This window comes from Macaca fascicularis, chromosome 16 (assembly GCF_037993035.2).
Source record: "Macaca fascicularis isolate 582-1 chromosome 16, T2T-MFA8v1.1".
NCBI classification, from domain to species: domain Eukaryota; kingdom Metazoa; phylum Chordata; class Mammalia; order Primates; family Cercopithecidae; genus Macaca; species Macaca fascicularis.
The window spans coordinates 78,642,621-78,663,437 of NC_088390.1; the positions used below are offsets into that span (position 1 = coordinate 78,642,621).

The following is a 20,817-nucleotide window of genomic DNA, read 5'->3' on the forward strand; positions in this document are numbered from 1 at the left end:
AGACATTATCCTTCCTCCCAGGTTATGAGGAACTTGAGATTTTTCTTTTCTTTTTTTTTTTTTTTTTTGAGACGGAGTCTCGCTCTGTCGCCCAGGCTGGAGTACAGTGGCCGGATCTCAGCTCACTGCAAGCTCCGCCTCCCGGGTTTACACCATTCTCCTGCCTCAGCCTCCCGAGTAGCTGGAACTACAGGCGCCCGCCACCTCGCCCGGCTAGTTTTTTGTATTTTTTTAGTAGAGACGGGGTTTCACCGTGTTAGCCAGGATGGTCTCGATCTCCTGACCTCGTGATCCGCCCGTCTCGGCCTCCCAAAGTGCTGGGATTACAGGCTTGAGCCACCGCGCCCGGCCTTCTTTTTCTTTTTCTTTTTTTTGAGATGGAGGCTCGCTCTGTCGCTCAGGCTGGAGTGCAGTGGCACGATCTCGGCTCACTGCAACCTCTGCCTCCTGGGCTCAAGCGATTCTCCTGCCTCAGTCTCTCGAGTAGCTGGGATTACAGACATGCACCACTGCACCCAGCTAATTTTTGTATTGTTAGTAGAGATGGCGTTTCACCATGTTGCCCAGGCTGGTCTTGAACTCCTGACCTCAGGTGATTCAGTAGCCTCGGCCTCCCAAAGTTCTGGGGTTACAGGCATGAGCCACCACGCCTAGGTGGGACTTGAGATTTTAGGTGTATAGAAGGCAGCATTTTCCAACCTCAGTGCCATTGACATTTTGACCTGGATGGTTCTTTGTCATGAGGGTCTGTCCTGTGCATTGTATGACATTTAGCAGCACCCCAGCCTCTTCCCACGAGATGTCAGGAGCACCCCTCTCCCAAGTCATGACAAGCAAAACTGTCTCCAGACATGGCCATGTGTGCCCAGTTGAGAGCTGCTGATAATAGAATAATACTCAGAAGAGTGTGAGGCTCGTAGTAGAGACTGAAGGAATTACAGCTCTTATTTATGAAAACATCCAACTTCCTTCCTTTTCTCCTCAGCAACATCCACCAATCCAATTCAGATAAATGAGACTGCACCACTGACTCCGTGCACTCTCCCATTAGGTGGAGCAGCTCACAGGCTCTGTCATGGATTCCAAGGACTGAACGTATTTATGGCCATTGTCCTCCTCTTGCCAATTTCAAGGGTCCTTGGCAGAAGCCCTGGCCTTACCTGTGACCTCTCCCTCTCCCTCAACTCTCTGATCCACCTGCCACCAATCCAATTGTTCATTCCTCCATATACTCTTTTCTCTCCATCCCCACTGCCAATTCCAAGGCAAAGCACCCAGAGATCCCAGCAATTCCTAGAGAAAGCTCTGGACCCTAGTCTTCTATCTCCCTCCTTCAATCCTTCCATCTTTCCTGTTGGGGCTTCACTCCCCGGACACCACTCTCATCATCCATATACCAAGGTCAAGAACTCTCCTGCCCTTCAAGTTCTTGATCCCCATCCCTTCCCTTGTGGACAGGCTGACTTTCTGCTTTCCGCAGTATGTGCCTCCTCTCATTCCTCCTCTCTCACTGCATGCTCAGTGCCTTCAGACAGGCAGAGTATTGCTCCAACCTCTTCCCATTCCTCCAATCCCAGTGCAACCTCAGCGTCCCTCCCCTAAAGCCTTGTTTAACTCTCCAAACCCCACTGATTTCTCCCTTTGCTAAAATTCTATTGCAATTATGGTCATTCACACACAGCAGAACACTTATTGTTTAAATGCAGTATTGCCTTTCCACCCCCTGGTATCCTTACATGAATGATGGTTTTATTTCCAGAGTTCTAAATTCAACCTTCCCTACCCCACCTCCCGCTAGATACCTGGCTTACTTCCTCCTTCTGTTTTTTGTTTAAATATCACCTTCTTAGCCAATCTTCTTTGACCACCCTATTTAAAACTGTAGCCCCTCCACCACCCCCAAGTTCCTCCACCCCCTCACCTGCTAGGAACATGTCGCCTAAGCAAGTCCCTGCTTTCATGGAGCTTACAGGAGCTGACAGAGTTGCCTGGGCAGAAAATATATTCACTTTACCACTTATTTCATTCACAGACAGTTCAATATTGAATCTGTTCTCAGTATTTTATTATGACTCCTTATCAATGTCCTTGATCTTGACTTTAATCTCTAAGGACAAGAACCTTCTCCGTTTTGTTTTTCTAAAATGAACTTTGAAGTTGAGCATAATTTTAGATTTATAGAAAAGTTGTGAATTTGGTGCAGAGAATTCCCATGTATCTGACACCTAGTTCCCCTGTTGTCAATATCTTACATGAATATGGTATATTTGTCACAATTAATGAAACCAACATTGATACATTATTATTAAATAAAGTCCATACATTATTCAGAGTCCTTTAGTTTTTTTTCTTAATGTCCTTTTTCTATTGCAGGATTCCATCCAGGATACCACGCTACACTTACCTGTCATGTCTGCTTAGGCTCTTATTGGCTGCGACAGTTTTCACACTTGTTTTTCATGACCTTCCTTGACAGTTTTGAGGAGTACTGGTCAAATCTTTTGTAGAATGTCCCTCAACTTGGATGTGTCTGATGTCTTTCTCATTAGACAGGGGTAATGAGTTTTGGGAAGGAAGATCTGAGAGGTATAGTGCCACTCTTATCATCTTGTATCAACGGTGCAGACAAAACAGGACATCACTGCTGATACTGACCTTGAACACCTGGCTGAAGCGTTATTTCTTACTTTCTCCACTGAACATTACTTGGTTCCCATCCTTTCCATACTGTACTCTCTGAAAGGATGTTACTAGATCCTACTTCCTTGTGGGCAGAGTATCTACCTAAATTATTTTGAATTCTTCTGCATGGGAGATTTGTCTACTAGCTCCCACTTATTTATTGGTTCAATTGTTTCTTTATATCAGTATGGACTCATGGGTATTTGTTTTATACTTTGTGTTATAATCTAGTTAACTTTATTTTCTTGTTCAAATTGTTCCAGGTTTGGCCATTGGGAGTTCTTTCCATTGGTGCCAGTGTTCCTTTGACCTATCCCCATCATTGTGTGTGTTAGTTTTTGAAATTTTGTTTGTATTTTGAACGCTTCCTCACTTTCTGGCTCTATCGATGCTCCAGGCTCATCTTGGATATGTCCTGCCCCACCTCTAGAATCAGCTATTTCTTCAAGGAGCTCTAGTTCTTCTTACTGCAGAATAGTACTAGAAAACAAGATCTGGGATCTCAGTGTGCTCACCGTGACTAGGTTGTGGTTAATTCTAAGCCTTTCCTAGCTGACAAAGCAAGGAAATGTATGTGCATAGACTAGTCCATGTCTCTCCACACATGTGTTTACAAATGTTTCTATATGTAATCATCTGTATCTCTATTAAGTTAAACATCAACTTACACTGATATTTTTCCAACTTTAGTCCATTACCACATAGATCATCCTAGATTCCTCCCATTGCTGGGCTTTAAAGTCCTACTGCCACAGAGAAAAACAAGCTTCCCGCCGGTCACCATCCATGTGCAGGACTGTCCAACTGCAGTCTACACATACAGCTGTATCAGAATTGTTGACCCATACCCCGTGGGAAACAACTTTATCAGCTACAGTAAAGTGCTTACAGGCAGTTCCTTTGCCTTTAGTCTTACCCCCGCATTTCAAAGTTACTTAGATCAGCACGTTTTCCCACCAACCCCTTCAGTTAGCTTGTTTCATACAATTATAATACATCTAGATTATTTTGTCACATTCTCCATTCCACTCTATGATTTCCCAACCTCCTCAACAATTTGTTAAATTGCATACATTAGGATTCGTAATGTGCCATAAAGTTCTGTGGGTTTTGACAAATGCATAGTGTTCTGTCTATACCATCACAGAATCAAACAGAATAGTTCCATTGCCTTAAAAAATCTCCTGCCCAACACCTATTCAACTCTTTCCCTCCAGAACATCTGGAAAACGCTGATTTTTTGGCTGTGTATATTTTTGCCTTTTCCATATATATAGAATCACACGGCATGAGTTCCTTTCACTTAGCAATGTGTTTAAGATTCATCCATGTTTTTGCATGCCTTGATAGCTCATGCCTTTGTGTCACTGAATAGTATTCCAACATATGTATGCATCAAAGTGTCTTGACCCATTTAGCTATTGAAACACATCATTGTTGCTTATAGTTTTGGATAATTACAAATAAAGATGCTATAAACACTCGTATGTAGAATTTTCTGTGGACTACAATATTCAATGAGTGAGATACATAGCTGGGAGCGTGGTTTCTGGATTGCACAGAAAACTGATTAGCTTTGAAAGACTATTTGTTTTTAGAAATTTTCAGTATTGAGACACATGCAGGTAAATATTTAATAAACAGGTTTTTAAAAAAATTTATTAAGGACCTAACAGTCAGCTGCTTAGAAGCTCAGTTCCTGGGAGAGAAGCTTTTAGCTCTGAGTCAAGGAAGGGAACTTCCTGGCATATGTCATCTCACTGCCAGAAACAGAGTCAGGTTGCCCCAGCATTGAACTGTGGATCAGATGGCATGTCTTCTTCTGCACCTACTTGCCTTGCAGTTCAGCTATGCCTTGTGGTTTCTCAGGTAATACATGTTAGAGGAATAATAATGACTATTGCCACTAAGTTGTCACTTGAAGTTGAATATGTGGCCCAAGTGAAAACTATATTTTCTTCATTTGATCTATTTTCTTGTATTTCTACTTTTAGCCATTTTCCCAAATCCAAACAATCTGGCTGCCACACTCAGAGTGGAGAGAAGTCGACTTTTCCAGGAAAAAGAAAAAAAGATTTTTAGAGAGCCTAAGCTCATGCAGAGAATGTCAGACCTCTCCAGAAGGATATGGCCCTGCTCCTGTCCATGGGAGAACAAAGGACCGAATACATAATGGACCAAAAAAGATGCAGGTTGTGTCTATATTCTCTTGCTGACCTCTCCTGACTGAGCCCAGAACAGTGGGCTTGAGACTTGAACATCGATTAGAGTCACCTAAAGGGCTTGTTAAAACCTGGACTCTTGGGACCCATCCCTGAGATGTCTTATTCACCCAAGAATTTGCATTTACAACAAGTTCCCCAGTGATGCAAATCCTGCTGGTCCTGTCCCATTCTTGGAGATCCACCTGCCTAGAGAACTAACTATCCTTCATGCATCCAAACCCATTGCCATCTCTAGATCGCCCCTCTACTCCTTATATAAGAGATGAAGCTTAATGGAAGAGCTTAGAAAAGTGGATCTGAGATTTGGGGAAGAAGGGCCAAGGGTTCTAGGCACTGACTCTGGAAACGCAAGTTGTTCGCCACTCTGGAGATGCTCACTAGTGTGGAAATGCAGGCTTTTGGAGATGGAATGGGCTGTAGTGGCCAAACTCCCTTTACCATAAAAAAAAGAACATAAACCCAGAGGGTGGAGGCCACTCTCTCAAGGCCACACAGCAAGCCTGGGCAGAGCCACAGTGACCTAGACCTTTTGACTCTTCCCATAATAGTAAAGCTATCCTTCCTTGTTCAAGGCAGCACAAGTACCTTCTGACTCAGAGGTGAGGAGGGCAGGATCAAGCCCATTCCTGGAATGACAATATTTGAATTGTCATCTCAAGGGGAAATGAACAAAGAATAGCAGCTCCCTCAATCCACTCCCTGCTAAACACACACACACACACACACACACACACACACACACGGGTTCACAAAGGCCAGCTCTCCAAAGAGTCAGGGAGTAGGAAATGGGCAAGTGGGGAAGATGAAAGCTCATTGTTTTTGCAGCAACACTAGTCAGAGTAATAATTCAATTTTGACCACACAGAATAAACAGTTCCAAGCATCTAGAAGATGAGACTGCTGAAATTCTCAGCTGAAAACCCAAGGGGACAAGAAAACCAGAGCTGTACTGCTGTACTTTCAGTTCCTCCCCCAAAATAAAAGGACTCCAGCCAGCCACATCTTGCCCTTAGAACCCTGGAAACAGGTGAGCGATTCATGACATTTGTTTAAGATGAATCAATTCCCAGCACCATGTAGGGAGCCCAGGTCTTGGAGTGACCCAAAAGGAGACGTGCAAGACAAGCAAAGGAAGGGGGATGGGCGAGAAGAGGCTTTGTCTGTTTTTCCTGAGATTTTAAATATTATTAGATAATTTCTTTCGAATTTCTAATAAGCAGGTTGAAGTTTAAATTACAAGATCTCTAACAGAGTCAGGATCCAAATAGCACAGGAGCCGGCAGACAACAATTTCTGGGGCCGGATGGGTTTCAGGTTTGCTCTTTGCAAAGACAAAGCTCCTATTGAGTGGTGGAGAGGAGAGCTGGGGAAAAGAGAGAGGGCTGTGGAGGGTTTTCATTACCTCGATCATCATCCCCACCGCGAGGGGAGGATGTAGAAGGAAGAAAGAAAAGCTGGACCTGGCCAATGCGCTGCTGAAAATGACAGCTTGGAATGAATCACACACCTGATATCTGTGGCTCCTCCAGAGCAGAGTGTGGACATGAGACGAAGAGGAGGAAAGAAGGAAGGAAGCCGAAGCCCTAGCCCTGCACGCTCACACATCCAGCAAAAATAAAAAAGCAAAAACATCACAGCAGAGGACGGGTTCTTGGTAGGTGGTCTAGGGCTAGAAAGGTGATCTAACAGTTTTACGTTTTTTCTTGAGATGCCTTGTAAACATTAGATTAGGAATATCAACACTCAAGGGAACTTTATAGTTGAAAACCAACAGCCACTTCCCAATAGAAGGTGAAGCAGAGATGGCAGAGATCAAGAGATGCAATACCTCTCCCTCTATGTGCAGGTTAACAATGGAGATTATGGGTCTCTGGGGCATTGCCACAAACCCAGTCTTGTTTCTTCCTCTTCCTCTCCTTCCCTCATTTCTTTTCTCTCTGTCATTATTAATGTCAGAGTCAAGTGCCGTCTTTGAAAAAAGCAAGTCTCCATCTGAATGGAGTTGGGGCCAGGTTCACAGGCGTTCTTTCTTATTGGAAAGTCCTCCCTGGCAGGTGCTTCTCATCTGCTAACCCCTGTGTCTTCCCTTCTACTGTGCTGGCATTAGGAATTCGCATCTCCATTCAGGTATGGCCAAATAGTATCTGAGAGGTGAAACCAGTAGCTCTCAAACTGGGCTGCCAGAAAGTTGTTTTTGTTTTTGGATGCCCAGTCTCTACACTCCAGAGATTCTGATATAATTGGTCTATGTTTTTAAAGTTCACCCCAGGTGACCCTTACATGTCACCAGAATTGAGACCCCTTATGTTAAGAATGATCCAAGGAGTGGTTCTCAGACACCTGGAAGGCTCACGAAAGCTAGGTTGCTGGACACATCTGCAGAGTGGCTGATTCAGTGAGTCTAAAGGTGGATCAGAGAGTCTGCCTTTTCAGCAAGCTCCCAGGTGATACTCAGGTGGCTCCCAGGGACCACACTGTTAGAACCACTGATCCCAAAGCATATATGTTGTAATTGGTGAATAAGATGGAATGTGGGCCTCCCTGCCTCGAAGTCTGCACCCCAAGCATGTTTATATTTCCCTTTTAGTTTTATTTATTTATTTAGAGATGGAGTTTCACTCTTGTTGCCCAAGCTGGAGTGCACGGGCACCATCTCGGCTCACTGTAACGTCTGCCTCCTGGGTTCAAGCAATTCTCCTGCCTCAGCCTCCCATGTAGGGAATTACAGGCATGGGCCACCATGCCTGGCTTTTTTTTTTTTTTTTTTTTTTTTTTTTGTATTTTTAGTAGAAACGGGATTTCACCATGTTAGCCAAGCTGGTCTTGAACTTCTGACCTCAGGTGATCCACCTGCCTTGGCCTCCCAAAATGTTGGGATTACAGGCGTGGCCACCGCATCCAGCCTGTTTTTATTTGTTTATTGTTTGAGACGAAGTTTTACTCCTGTTGTCCAGGCTGGAGTGCAATGGCACAATCCCGGCTCACTGCAACCTCTGCCTCTTGGGTTCAAGTGATTCTCCTGCCTCAGCCTCCCGAGTAGCTGAGATTACAGGCACCTGCCACCACGCCCTACTAATTTTTTGTATTTTTAGTAGAGACGGGGTTTCACCATGTTGGCCAGGCTGGTCTCGAACTCCTAACTTTCAGGTGATACACCAGCCTCAGCCTCCCAAAGTGCTGGGATGACAGGTGTGAGCCACCACACCTGGCCTGTATTTCCCTTTTAAAGTGATCTATTGGACCAAAACAGTCTCTAGACACAATGACTACTGTGGAGCAGCTGTAGAATCTCTTTCCTGAGAGATGTGTCAGATAGCATGGGAGAGAATATTCCAGGGCATTGCTACTCAATGTGCATTCTGTGGACCAGGAGTATTGGCATCACCTGGAAACTTATTAGAGGTGGAGTCTCTCAAGCCCCACCCCAGAGCCAGGATTGGAATCTGCATTTTTACATGGTTTCCAGGGGATTTTATGAACATGAAAGTTTAAGCAATGCTGTTCTAGGAGAGCTGAGAAACACCGTGATTGGAAGTTGGAGAAATTAGGTGGTGTGCTGCCCAGCACACCTGCAGGGGGCGGGGGGCGGGGGGCTGCAGCTCATCTAGGTCCTGCTAACCCCTGGCAAATACTGGCAGCATCAGGAAGGGTGTTCAAAGAGGACACTCGACCATGATGATAATAATGACAAAGAGAAAAGAAATAAGGGAGGAAGAGGGAGAGAAACGAGATCCAGGTGGCAATGCCCCAGGGAGTTAAGGTCTAGAGACTGGATTCAATGATGTCTCGAGTGTGTTCAGCCCTGCCACTGCCACTCAGTCCAAAGGTAGAGGAAGGAGGGGAAAGCTGTGGGCTGGGCTCTGAGCAACCCATGCACACACTGTCACTTAAGCCTCGCCAGATCCCTATCAGGGATGGCCATGCCTGTTGTATTAGTCTGTTCTCACATTGCTATAAGGAAATACCTGATACTGGGTAATTTATAGAGAGGTTTAATTGGCTTACGATTCGACAGGCAGTGCAGGAAGTATCATGCTGGCATCTGCTTGGCTTCAGGGGTGGCCTCAGGAAACCTATGATCATGGTGGAAAGCAAAGGGGGAGCAAACATTTGATACGGCCAGAGCAGGAGGAAGAGAGAGCAAGGAGGGAGGTGCTACACACTTTTAAACAACCAGATCGTACAAAAACTCACTCAGTATCATAAGAACAGCACCACGGGGATGGTGCTAAACCATTCATGAGAACTCCACCCCCACGATCCAATTACCTCCCACCAGGCCCCACCTCCAACACTGGGGATTACAATTTGACATGTGATTTGGGCAGGGACACAGATCCAAACCATATCACCTGGTTTCCAAGGGGAAGTCAAGATAAGGAAGATCAGAGGACCTGTGCAGTTCCCATAATTACTCAAAAAAAAAAAAAAAAAAAAAAAAAAAACCTAGGAGATTTCTTATCCAGGTCTGGGAAGTCAAAGTTCACATTCTCCTCACCACAAAATGTGAGGGATGGGTTCATGGGAGATGATTACAGGAGCACCAGAATTTGGGAGTTTCAGAGGATTCCCAAATTCTGCCTTGTCCTTTGCACAACAGAGTAACCAAGCCACTCTGAAAGGATGTGGGAGACAGAGCTTTGGGACTACACACGGGCTCTGGACTCCAGTTGCCTAAACTGAAGCCCTGTCTCCACTCTTTGCTAGTTTCAGGCTCCCATCTATAAATTCTCTTTGTCTCCGCTTCCTTGCCTGCAGAAGATGGAGATGAAACTGATATTCACCTCACTGAAATTTTGGAAGAATTAAATCAGATAAAACATTCAAAATTCTAAGCCCTGTGCCTGGTACATAATAAACACCCGGTCTTTTTGGAAGAAGTACCAGTCCCTAGTCTTGGTCCGGTCAAATAATCTCTCTAATTGCTGCTCTGGAAAGGAGCATTTTAATTCCACAGCGAGACAATGTGGAGAAGTGGAATGCTATGGGAAATGTGGGTACAAAATGGGAAGGCGAAGGGCAGATGAAGCCCAGTTATTTATGTGATTGCAGGATGTTTGCAAAGACACACTCAAAATGCACACAAGTTGGCGTTTCCCCACAAGTGATGGCAGTGAGCCTGGGAAGGGTAATGTCGACATCAGAACCATCTGGCTGTGCCTGCAAATTCAGAAGCCAATCACCATTTCCACCCTCTGAACTCTCACCACCCCAGTCCTACATTTTTATACCAGAGACCCTGAGTCCCCTGGAAGGGGAAATAGTCTCTGTCCCATCTGCTGCCCATAAATAATACCCCACAAAGAGTGCTCACTTTAGAACCTTATCTTGCTTTGCAGTTACCTTAAGTGTAAAAGACAGGAGTGGAGAAGAGAAGCACGAGATGAAAACCTGCAAACTTCTGTGCTGCCCTGGGCTCAAAGGTTTACAAAAGGAAGATCTGTTTTGAGAATATTTTCCTGTTCAAGAAGGGTAGTAGTGGTGATCATCAGAGGCGTCTTGGTGTGTCCTAGGCTTTTATTCCTGGGGTTCACAGGAGTCCACGTAGAGTTCCCCTTCCTGCTCAACTGCTGCCCTCAAGAGCCAGCTAGCCTTGCTCAGGTCATTGCAATCAGGTGCCATAATTATTACTATTTGCAGGTGAGAAGACTGAGTCTTAAAGAGTTTCACCTACATGCTCAAGATGGTACCTATAGTAAGTGATTGAGAACCAGGGTGAGAGCATGGGCTTCCAGAGCCTGGGTTTTAGCTGCAAGGCCAACCTTCATCCATGGCCGTGCAGGGGGACTATCACTGAGGTGGGGACTCACCAGACCTGTGTGGACATCTTGGTCTTGATGCTCACCTTTCTTCTGATACCAGTGTCCCCATTTTTCTCTGGAAAACCCAGTATCAGTCTTGCCCTGGAGGGCACCTGACCCATGCCTGGCCAGTCAGCACATTCCTCAGGCTGCCCTGTCTAGATTCATGGTTCATGAATCTAGAGAAGTGGCTCATTCTGCTGGACATGGGGGTGTGAGCCCAGGAGCCCGGAGGGAGAACCTTCCTGAGAATTAAACCAATGCGGAGAAGAGCAAAACCCAGAGATGTGTGTCAGGTAGGAAGGCCATGCTAAGCTGAGGTAACAAATAAACACAATTATTGTTATTATTATTATTATTATTGTGTAGCTTAACATAATAAAGGTTTATTTCTCCCTCACATAAAGTCCAATGTGGGTCAGATGATTTTCCAGGGCAACTCTCTTCTGCTGTTCCTTAACTTGGGGGTTCAGGCGCTCTCCATCTGTAATGAGGCCATCTCAACATGCGGCTTTCAGAGTTCCTGAAGTGGGAAATAGAGACATAATACACTCATTTTATTGGCTAGAAGTTGTCATGTGACTTGCCTAAACTCAAAGGGACAGGGAAATATGGCCGTCCAATGTGACCCAGAAGGTAAGAACTACTTAAGAATGAATCCCAAAGGTCTCCACCACAGATGGAGGCAAATAAAGTAGTTTAAATGATTTAACATGATTTAAATCTCTAGATCAAGCTGTGCCTGAAGGAGTTGTGGTAGTTCTTAAATGAGCCAATGGATTTCTTTTTTTTAAGTCTAGTTTAAGTTTAGCTTTTTTCTCACTTGCAATTGAACAAATCCCACTTGAAAGGAACATACCTAGTCCTCACTCCCTGGCTGACTCCAGCGTCTCCCTCCTCCCAGTCTAAACACCACCCACTATGGGCTTCTGCCCTTCTACTCACTAAGGAGAACTGCAACACACATAAGCATAAATGTTCTAGATTTTCCTAGGAACTGTCTTTTCAGCTGCTGTGAAGGCCAAACGGTACATGAGAGAGTAAGTCACTTAGGAGAAAATAAAAGTCCATGCTAAAGATAGCCTTCCATCTTGCAAATGAGTAGGGTTCCCCTGAAGGAAAGCTAGGACTTCTGTAGAACGCCATGAAGTTAGCTTTCTGAGATACTTTGGAGAAAGTGGCCACATCTGTCCTTAGACTGGCAGCAGCAGCAAGAGTTGGCTTGACCTCCTAGGGACTTTACTTGAAGACTCTGGCTGGAGAGAGAAGACCTGGATTCTGGTTTAATCTTTGCCATTGACCAACTGGCTAACCTTGAGCAAGTCATTTATCCTCCGTGGGCCTCAGTTTCCTCATCTGTAAAGTAAGTATGTTAAAGTAGCCAGGGTCTAATATCCCTGTCTCCTTTATGCCCTAGATTTCTGTAAGATCCCACTTCCACGTGAAGGTGCTCAGAATGTGGCTCAGCAATTGTCCTGCTGGTCACAACCAGCAGGAGTGAGTGTGCTGGTTGAAACCCTTCCCAGAACTTCCCATGCAGAGTGGCTGCACACTGTGTACTAGCTGGGTAGACACTGGGTAGACAAAGGATCTCAGAAAGCTAACTTTATGGTGTTCTACAGCAGTCTATCTTTCCTTCAGGGAAATCCCATTCATTTGCAAGGTGGAAGGCTATTTTTAGCATGGACTTTTATTTTATCCTAAGTGACTTACTCTCATGTACCATTTGGCCTTCCCAGTGGCTGAAAATCATATTCGAAGAACATTGGACTGGAAGCCAGGAGACCTAAGCTCACATACCACTTGTTTCATTGCCTTTGACAAGTCCTTTAAATCTCTCTGGACTTAAGTTTCTCCATCTTTCATGTTGGAATGGTGATTTGTGCTTCCTTCAGAAGATCAAACAACCTTCTAGAGGCCTCTTTGGGCTTAGAGTCACGTGACATGGTTTGAGTTATCACTCTGACATCTTCTAGCTATGAGACCTTAAGCAAGTTGTAATCTCCCCACACCTTAAGGTCTGTAAATAAAAATACCAACCATTAACTTAATTGATGGCTTTCTCTGTGTTTCTCTATAACCTCATGACATAGGTACTATTATCAACTCTATGTTTCAATGTCCTTTAACCTCTCTAAGCTGCAGAGTCACAGAGCAGGTGGCAGACCCATATTCCAACCCAGAGATGTCTGGCCCTAGTCCCTGCTCCACACCACCCTCCCTGCTTCCCTGACATGGACAGTGAATGAGGATGGGTACAGAGAAGCCCCAAATGCTACAGAGGTGTCTCATTCAGGTTTGTATCACCATTCATCCCTAGAAACATAATTAAAATGTAGTATAGTCTCAGAGACCTTGTGATGAGTGAGTGATTAACAGGTGCATAGATGGATAACAAAATAGATACGTTATAAACGGAAAACAATATGGCGCTATGCAGATGCCCAAATGTATGCGTTGATCCAGGTACCATCACAGCCATTCCATGGGAGTACCAGGGATATGGTGATCAGGTGTGCTTGGGGTTGGGATACGGAAGTGGCCAAGTTGAAGGGGCCCAGACCACCACACACCAGAGGGGCTGGGGTTTCTTCCTCTATTCCTCCACCAGTGGCCCAGAAGGTCCAGACATGTGCCCAGAGTAAGAAAGTCATCTAATTAGAGCTCTGATGCTAAATCGCATGAGGGCCTTCCCTGGAGCTCAGGATAGAGGGTTGGGAATGAGGCATGCAGAGCTGGAGAAAAAGGGCTGTTCACCCATCACTCAGCCATCTGGGTCCCATGCCTGAAATGAAGGGGACTCCTCAGCTCTCTCAGGAAATGTCAGCAGCCAAAACAATGTCTTCCTTCTTGTGTTTTCACTCCTTCTGCATGCCCCTGTGGCCCAGGAATATATAGATTCATCCATCCAATTTTGAGTACTGCTATGTGCCGGATACTGCTCAAAGGGTCTGGGATATCCTTAAATAAAAACAACCAAAAATCCCTGCCCAGGTTCACCTTGTGTCTGATCACAAGAGCAAACCCTGCCCAACCACTGCCAGAATTGGTATCATGGGGAGTCCTCTGCACTGACCATCTGATTATCTTGCCCTGAACAAAGGATCAGAGCACTGTTTAAATGCTGGCATGGGTCCTGGAATGAACTCACATCTCTGGAGAAGACCTTCAACATTGGAGAACCAGCTGGTGCCTTCTTCTAAAAGAAAGGCAGAGGTCTTGAACTTCGTGATTCCTTGCAAATCCCAGTCTAAGCCATTCAGCAGCAGGAAATATGTGCACCTGGTGAGGTCTCCGGCGTGGGTCTGCAAAAAGAAGGAGGCAGGTTGATAGCCAGCAGTTGTCCAAATGAATTCACTCAGTATAAACGCTGGGTACTGACTAAGTCCACGGCCCCTTGCTAGACGCTGAGACAGCCACTGAAGAAATGAGAGGCTGTTCCTACCCTCCATGAACTTCCAAATGAGCTGACAATCGGAGGGGCTGAAGAGGTTAGGAAAGCTGTTTGGTTAGGGGTAAAAAGAGGGATAGGATAGGCAGAGGGAAAAACCAGGACCAGGTTGGATGTAATACTGAGAACATGCACAGCCCAGGTATAGTAGCAGGGAGCTTATATTCATTCACTCACTCATTCGTCCATTTAGTCAATAAATATTTGTTCCATACCTCTTCTATCCCACTCTGCTAAGCTCTGCAAATAACTTGGTGAGCATATCCACATCATTTCTAAACTGATGGTCCCAGTGGGAGAGACAGGCATTCATCAAATAATCACACAATATTTCTTTGAAGGAGAAATACAAGACATATCAAGAGAACCATGTATGTTTTTGTGTGTGTATGCATGCATGCACACATGTGGTGGTTAGAGACTGGTGGTAAGGAGACAGTTTCTGCAAAGGGAACAACTTTTGCAAGATGTCCTGAGATAGATAGGGATCTAGTCCAGTAGGTGGGCTGAAGAGAAGCAAACTAGAGGTGAGGGCAGGAATCAGCAGAGTCCAGGCTGATGGTACGGGTCAAGTCAAAGGTTTTGCTCTCGTCCTAAGGAAAGGGCAGCCAATAAAAGGTTTATGCAGCAAACAACTAGGCTGTGATTTGTGCTGGAGAGAAGATGTCATGCTGAGGGGTTGGGAGGTGAATTCACGTTTCCTTCATTTTATGAAGAATTTGCAAAACCTTTGAGCCAGAAAAGTTCATTTTCTGTTCTCTCAGAGGCATTATAGCAGAATGGTTATGAATCCAGGATTTTACGATGAAGATTCCAATCCTACTTTGGATAATCAATAATAAATTATGTCTAAGTCCCATGTTTCTTGTAGGGCTTTTGTGAGCATTTAAATGCAAACATATGTACATGTGAGCAGTATCTCTAGCACTTACAAGCACCCAGCAATTTACAACTATTTTTCTTGGTTCTCCTTGCACCTTGAGTAAAGAGATGCTGAGCTGTATCATAAGTTTCAGTAGAGTTTGACCACTCTTAGGACCATCTTTCACTGAAGAACCTTTGGCCTATTGCTTTCTTGCTGAAGTTTAAATGTTTCCAGTTTCTTTTTGAGAACAGCTGGTCCCAATCTACTAAATAACCCCTTTGCACACTTGAAGACCATTATTAAGATTCCCTTTGGCCATAAACATACGAAGAAGTGTTTAACATATGAAAAAAATGTTTAACCTCACCAGTAATCAAAGAAATTCAAATCAAAACAACAAAATGCAATTTTTGCCTATCAATTTGGTAACTTTTTAAAATGATAGTGCACAGTGCTGGTGAGAGTAGGGTAAGGTGGCAATTTCGTACATTGCTGGTGGGAACATAAATTGGTACAATCTTTCTGGAAAGCAATTTGGCAATATGTTATCAAGACCCTGAAAATTGTCCTTACCCTTTAACCCAGTAATTCCACTTCTGGGAATCTATCTCAAGGAAATAATCAAAGAATCAGACAAAAATTTCTGTTCATGCTGTTTGATATAGCAAACAATATTTTGAATTAGGAATAACCAAAAATTACCTAGAAGTCAAATGATGTCGTGACATATATTAAAAAGTTATTAAAAGTCATGTTAACAAGGCATTTTCAAGGACATTTAAAATGGTCACCAAAAACTGTAAAACACAAACATATAGAAGATACAAAACTAAACACAGTAGGATTTTAATTATGTAATTATATATACTTTTATTTTTATATGTGTACAGAGACAGCTAAATGCAAACACAGCAAAATATTAACAGTTCTTACTAGAGGGTGATAGAATTAGGGGTGGCTCTTTATTTTCTACTTTATATATAACCAAAAACTTGTTTAAGAGCTCACATGGCCTTATGTATTTTTCTAAGTAGTTCATCATGGTCCCGTTTCTGCCATAGCATCTTGCCCAGAATCGAAACAGCAGACTTTCAGTGGTTACAGTTTTCCTGGAAAGGGCCAGATAGCAGATATTTTAGGCTTTGCAGATCATACAGTCTTTGTTGCAACTTCTCAACTCTATTGTTGTATGGCAAAACCAGCCATAGATAATATGGCAACCAATGGGCATGGCTGTGTTCTAATTATATATATATAATTTATATATTTTTTATATTTATTATATATTATATTATATATTATATTATATATTATATTATATATTATATATGTTTATATATTATATATTATATATTATATTATATATGTTTATATATAATACATTATATATAATATATATAAAAAATATATAAATTATATATATATAATTATATTAGAACACAGCCATGCCCATTGGTTGCCATATTATATTACATATAATATTACATAATATTATATATGTTTTATATTATTTATAATATAATATATATTATATTATATATTATATATATTTATATTATATTATATATTATATTATAATATATATTATATATGTTTATATATAATATTTTGTTTATATGTTTTTATAAATATATATTTATATATAATATATATTGTATTTTACATATATTGTATATAATTGTATGTATTTATAAAATTTATATATTTCTATATATAATATATTATATACTTTATATAATATATAATATATATTATATATCATATTATATAATATATAATATATATTATATATCATATTATATAATATATAATATATATTATATATCATATTATATAATATATATATAGGCAGTAAGTCAGTTTTAGCCTTGGTCTTAGTTTGCTGACACCTGGTCTAGATGATTTGAATCTCTCCTGGCCCAAATTATGTATAGTCTCAAACAAGTATAGTTGGGGAGACTTCTAGAAGGGTGGGGTAAGGTTCTTGTCCCCACATTCCTAGTGAGTCAATCAGTCTGAAATGTACTGAGAAGCAATCAGCCAGGGTACTTCTCCCAGGCTTTGTTTATTCACCTCTTTGGTTTTGTTTTTTTTTTTTCGTTTTTATTATTTCAATAGTTTTGGGGGTATAGATGGCTTTTGGTTACATGGATAAGTTCTTTAGTGGTGATTTCTGAGATTTTAGTGCACCCACCATCCAAACAGTGTACCCAATATGCAGTATTTTATCCCTAACCCCCTCCCAACCTTCTCCCCACCCCAAGTCCCCAAAGTCCATTATATCACTCATGCCTTTGCATCCTCATAGCTTAAGTCCCACTTATAAATGAGAAAGTATAATATTTGGTTTTCCATTCCTGAGTTACTTCACATAGAATAATGGCCTCCAACTCCATCCAAGTTGGTGCAAAAGACATTATTTCATTCCCGTGTGCCTAAGATAAGAGGATCTTTGGGTCCAGAAGTTCTGGGCTGATCAGGCATCTGCACTAAATTCACCATCAACATGATCAATTTGGTGACCTCCCGAGAGCACGAGACCACCAGGTTGCCTCAGGAGGGGTGAACCGGCCCCGGTGGGAAATCGAACAGGTCACAACTCCCGGGCTGATCTGTATTCGCCTCTTTGTATAGCTCCTCCCTCTTCTTGTGCATCAGCGCCCTCTCCAAGTACCTCTTTTGCCACCACCCACTGCAGCCCTTATCCCATCTGGTGTAATAGGAGTTGATGACTGAAAGGAGCTGCAGGGACTTGGAACAGTTGGTGGCTAATTCGAGATCTCCCCTCTCTACCAACTGTATGGTAAATGCACCTGATAGCAATAACTTACGCATACCCTGAGAACAACGCTGTATGGCAGATGCACCTGACTGTGTTTTCAGAGTTCCAAGCTAAGGAATCTGGGAGGAGCCAACGCAGAGATTCATTTTTTATCTGTGAGGAACATCAGAATGCCCAGCCCTTCCTGCGGAACATGGGCCATGCAGGGATCAAGGCTCTTTGTTTGGGAGTCCAGCAAAGGTTGCCAGGTGGAGACTGTCAGGGGAAGGGTGCTAAGTGAAAATGTTACATAAACTGCATGCTCTTTGCAAGTAGCTCCTGCCCAGCCCACCACCACCGGACTCTCTCCCCTGTATGTAAGCCCCCAGCCCATGTCTCATCTGCTGGCTCTGGGTCTCGTCTCCAGCCTCCTGAACCTGGTGCCATCCCCACTGGAGTTGACAGGGGTTCAGCACAATACCAACAATGAGATTTTCAGATTCCTGGGTCTGTGGTTCCATCTTCCTTCTGGCCACTGTGTTCCAGAGGAGGAGAAGGAGAGAGACAAAGGATGAACTGTAATGTGCTGCATCCCAGGCATTGCTCCGAGGGGTCCATAAGATGGTTTTTTGGTGGGGAAAGTTTTGTATTAGACAAATAGAACCCTCACAGCAAGGATGCACCATAAACTTATGTAAACAATAAGTATATGTGTATGATACAAAGCTTTGGAAGTTCCCTTGTTGAGAGTAGAGTCTTATATCACTCACCTTAATACATGCACAGGTCATTACCCGGTATAGGTAGGGAGCCTTTCTGCCTTCTCCACCTTTCCTTTCCTGCTCCAATTCTTTTTGTACGTTTCCAATAAAGTCCCCTTGTTTAAACCATTTTAGACATTGGGGCCTTGTCCAGGAGGCAGAAATGACATCTCAGAGCAGCCCATATATCAGATGGTGAGTGAGGGAGTTATAGGATGACAGTGGCATTCCAAGGGCCTCTACTTCCTTGTCGCTTTTCCGTACAAACACATCAAATGCACAGTTGAGAACCACCAAGTGAAAATGACTCACGTGGCAAGAAAAGTCATTCATTCAAGGGTCCTCCCAATGACCTCTTCTGGCTTTTGGGTTTGATTCCCCTGACTGGTTTTATCTTACTGTCATACTTTCTATTGCACCCAAGAGGCAGGCACTGGCGATGGTCAACTTTCCTTAGGGACGCAGCCATCCTGTTAGTTAAACAGTGATGAGGAAAGAGAAGAGAACAAGGAGATTTTGCATCTTAAAAATTGAAAGTTCCAATAGGTCATTTTGCTAAAAAAGAAATCTCTCACACCATAACCAAGGCAGAAAATATTTATACCCAACCCTCACCTCCACCTACAATCTCTGTTAGGCAGCTGCTCTATGACTTACTTTTCTGCTCAATATTGACCTCAATTGATATTTTACTCTAATTTCCCCTGAATAGAAATGTTTGGGGATTGTTTTGCTGGAGGAAGAGCACGTTGAGAGCCCATTGTGAATTTCACTGTCCCGTGCCATCTTTTTATGAAATCTTGTTCAATAAACAATCATTAGGGGCAACACGGTGGATGGGAAGGCCATAGGATTAGAAGTCATTCATGATCCCACATGGTAGGCATTTTCTCAGTAGAAGACAAGATTCAGTTTGAAAAGCATTTCTGTCACTCCCCAACTATGTGGATTACTTCATCTCTCCAGGCTTATCTTTCTTCTATTTGAAGGAAGAAAGGATGGCCAGGCACGGTGGCTCAAGTCTGTAATCCCCACACTTTGGGAGGCTGAGGTCGGCGGATTGCCTGAGGTCAAGAGTTCGAGACCAGCCTGACCAACATGGTGAAACCCTGTCTCTACTAAAAATACATAGATTAGCTGGGCGTTGTGGCAGATGTCTGTAATCCCAGCTACTCAGGAGGCTGAGGCAGGAGAATCTCTTCAACCTGGGAGGCAGAGGTTGCAGTGAGCCGAGATCACACCACTGCACTCCAGCCTGGGCGCAGAGCGAGACTCCGCCGCAAACAAAACAAAAGAAAACAAAAAAAAACAAAAAAATAAATAAAAGGAGCAGGGTGGGAGTGGGAAGCATATATATGATCTCCATCATGCAGGACTGTGAAGCTGGAACAGGGGCCATGTGATCACTCAGCACAGGGAAGGTGCTTAGAACATTCCATCCCCACTTCATTCGTGAAGCAAGAAACCATGCTAATAGCTCTCAGAGTTGCAGAGAAGGATGTTACCCAGCCCTGTCCCCCAAGTGCTGGGTCTTCAGGGAAAACATCTGTGTACACAGATAACTCAGAATACTGGGTACATTGTGAAAGGTGCTGCCAGAACAGAGAAGAGTAAAAAAACTCATTCGAACAGCCGGTATTAGTAAAGACTTCAGGGAAGAGGTGGCATGTGAGCTGAGCCTTGAAGGGCAAGGATGGAGATACAGCCGGGGCTTCTGGGAGGGAACCATGAGAGCACAGGCTGAAGACAGGAGGGGACAAAGCATTTCAGGAAATGATGAAGCATTAAGGACCGTCAGGTGCAGAGAGAGCCCAGAGTGAGTGAGGTTCAACCCACTGAATTTCAACCCACTGAATTTGCCTCTGCCCCACTGCTCTGGTGCAATGGAACTTTCAAATGTCTTACTCATCATCCTCTTCCAACCTACTCATTCCTGCAGGAGTGTCTGGCTCTGTTGATCTGGGCAGTCATCCCCAAACCTTCTCCACAGGTGTCCATGAGCCTGTTTCTCCCTGAATCTTCTTTTCTTTTGTGCAAGTCTCAGTATCATCTCAGTGTGCCCCCAGTGTCATCTTTTTGACCCTCTCCCTGGGTGGTCTCACACCCTCCTCAAAGAACTGAAGGAGGCCAGATTATGACAGAGCCACAGAAGCAGTGCTGAGATTACATGGTTTCTTTTTTGTTTTGTTTTGTTTTGTTTGGACTCAGTCTCATTCTGTTGCCCAGGCAGGAGTGGTGCAACCGTAGCTCACTGCAGCCTCCACCTCCTGG

The 20,817-nt window shown here is 43.5% G+C and overlaps 1 long non-coding RNA gene across 1 annotated transcript; it reads right to left on the reverse strand.

Annotated features, from left to right (window-relative positions):
• Positions 1-11,048: 11,048 nt before the first annotated feature.
• On the reverse strand, positions 11,049-19,016 carry LOC123569565 (uncharacterized). Its single transcript, XR_010581980.2, has 4 exons — positions 18,859-19,016; positions 16,033-16,133; positions 13,860-14,013; positions 11,049-11,231 (listed from the first exon to the last, which is right to left on the reverse strand). It is a non-coding gene; the product is annotated as an uncharacterized lncRNA (long non-coding RNA).
• Between the last annotated feature and the right edge of the window lie 1,801 nt (positions 19,017-20,817).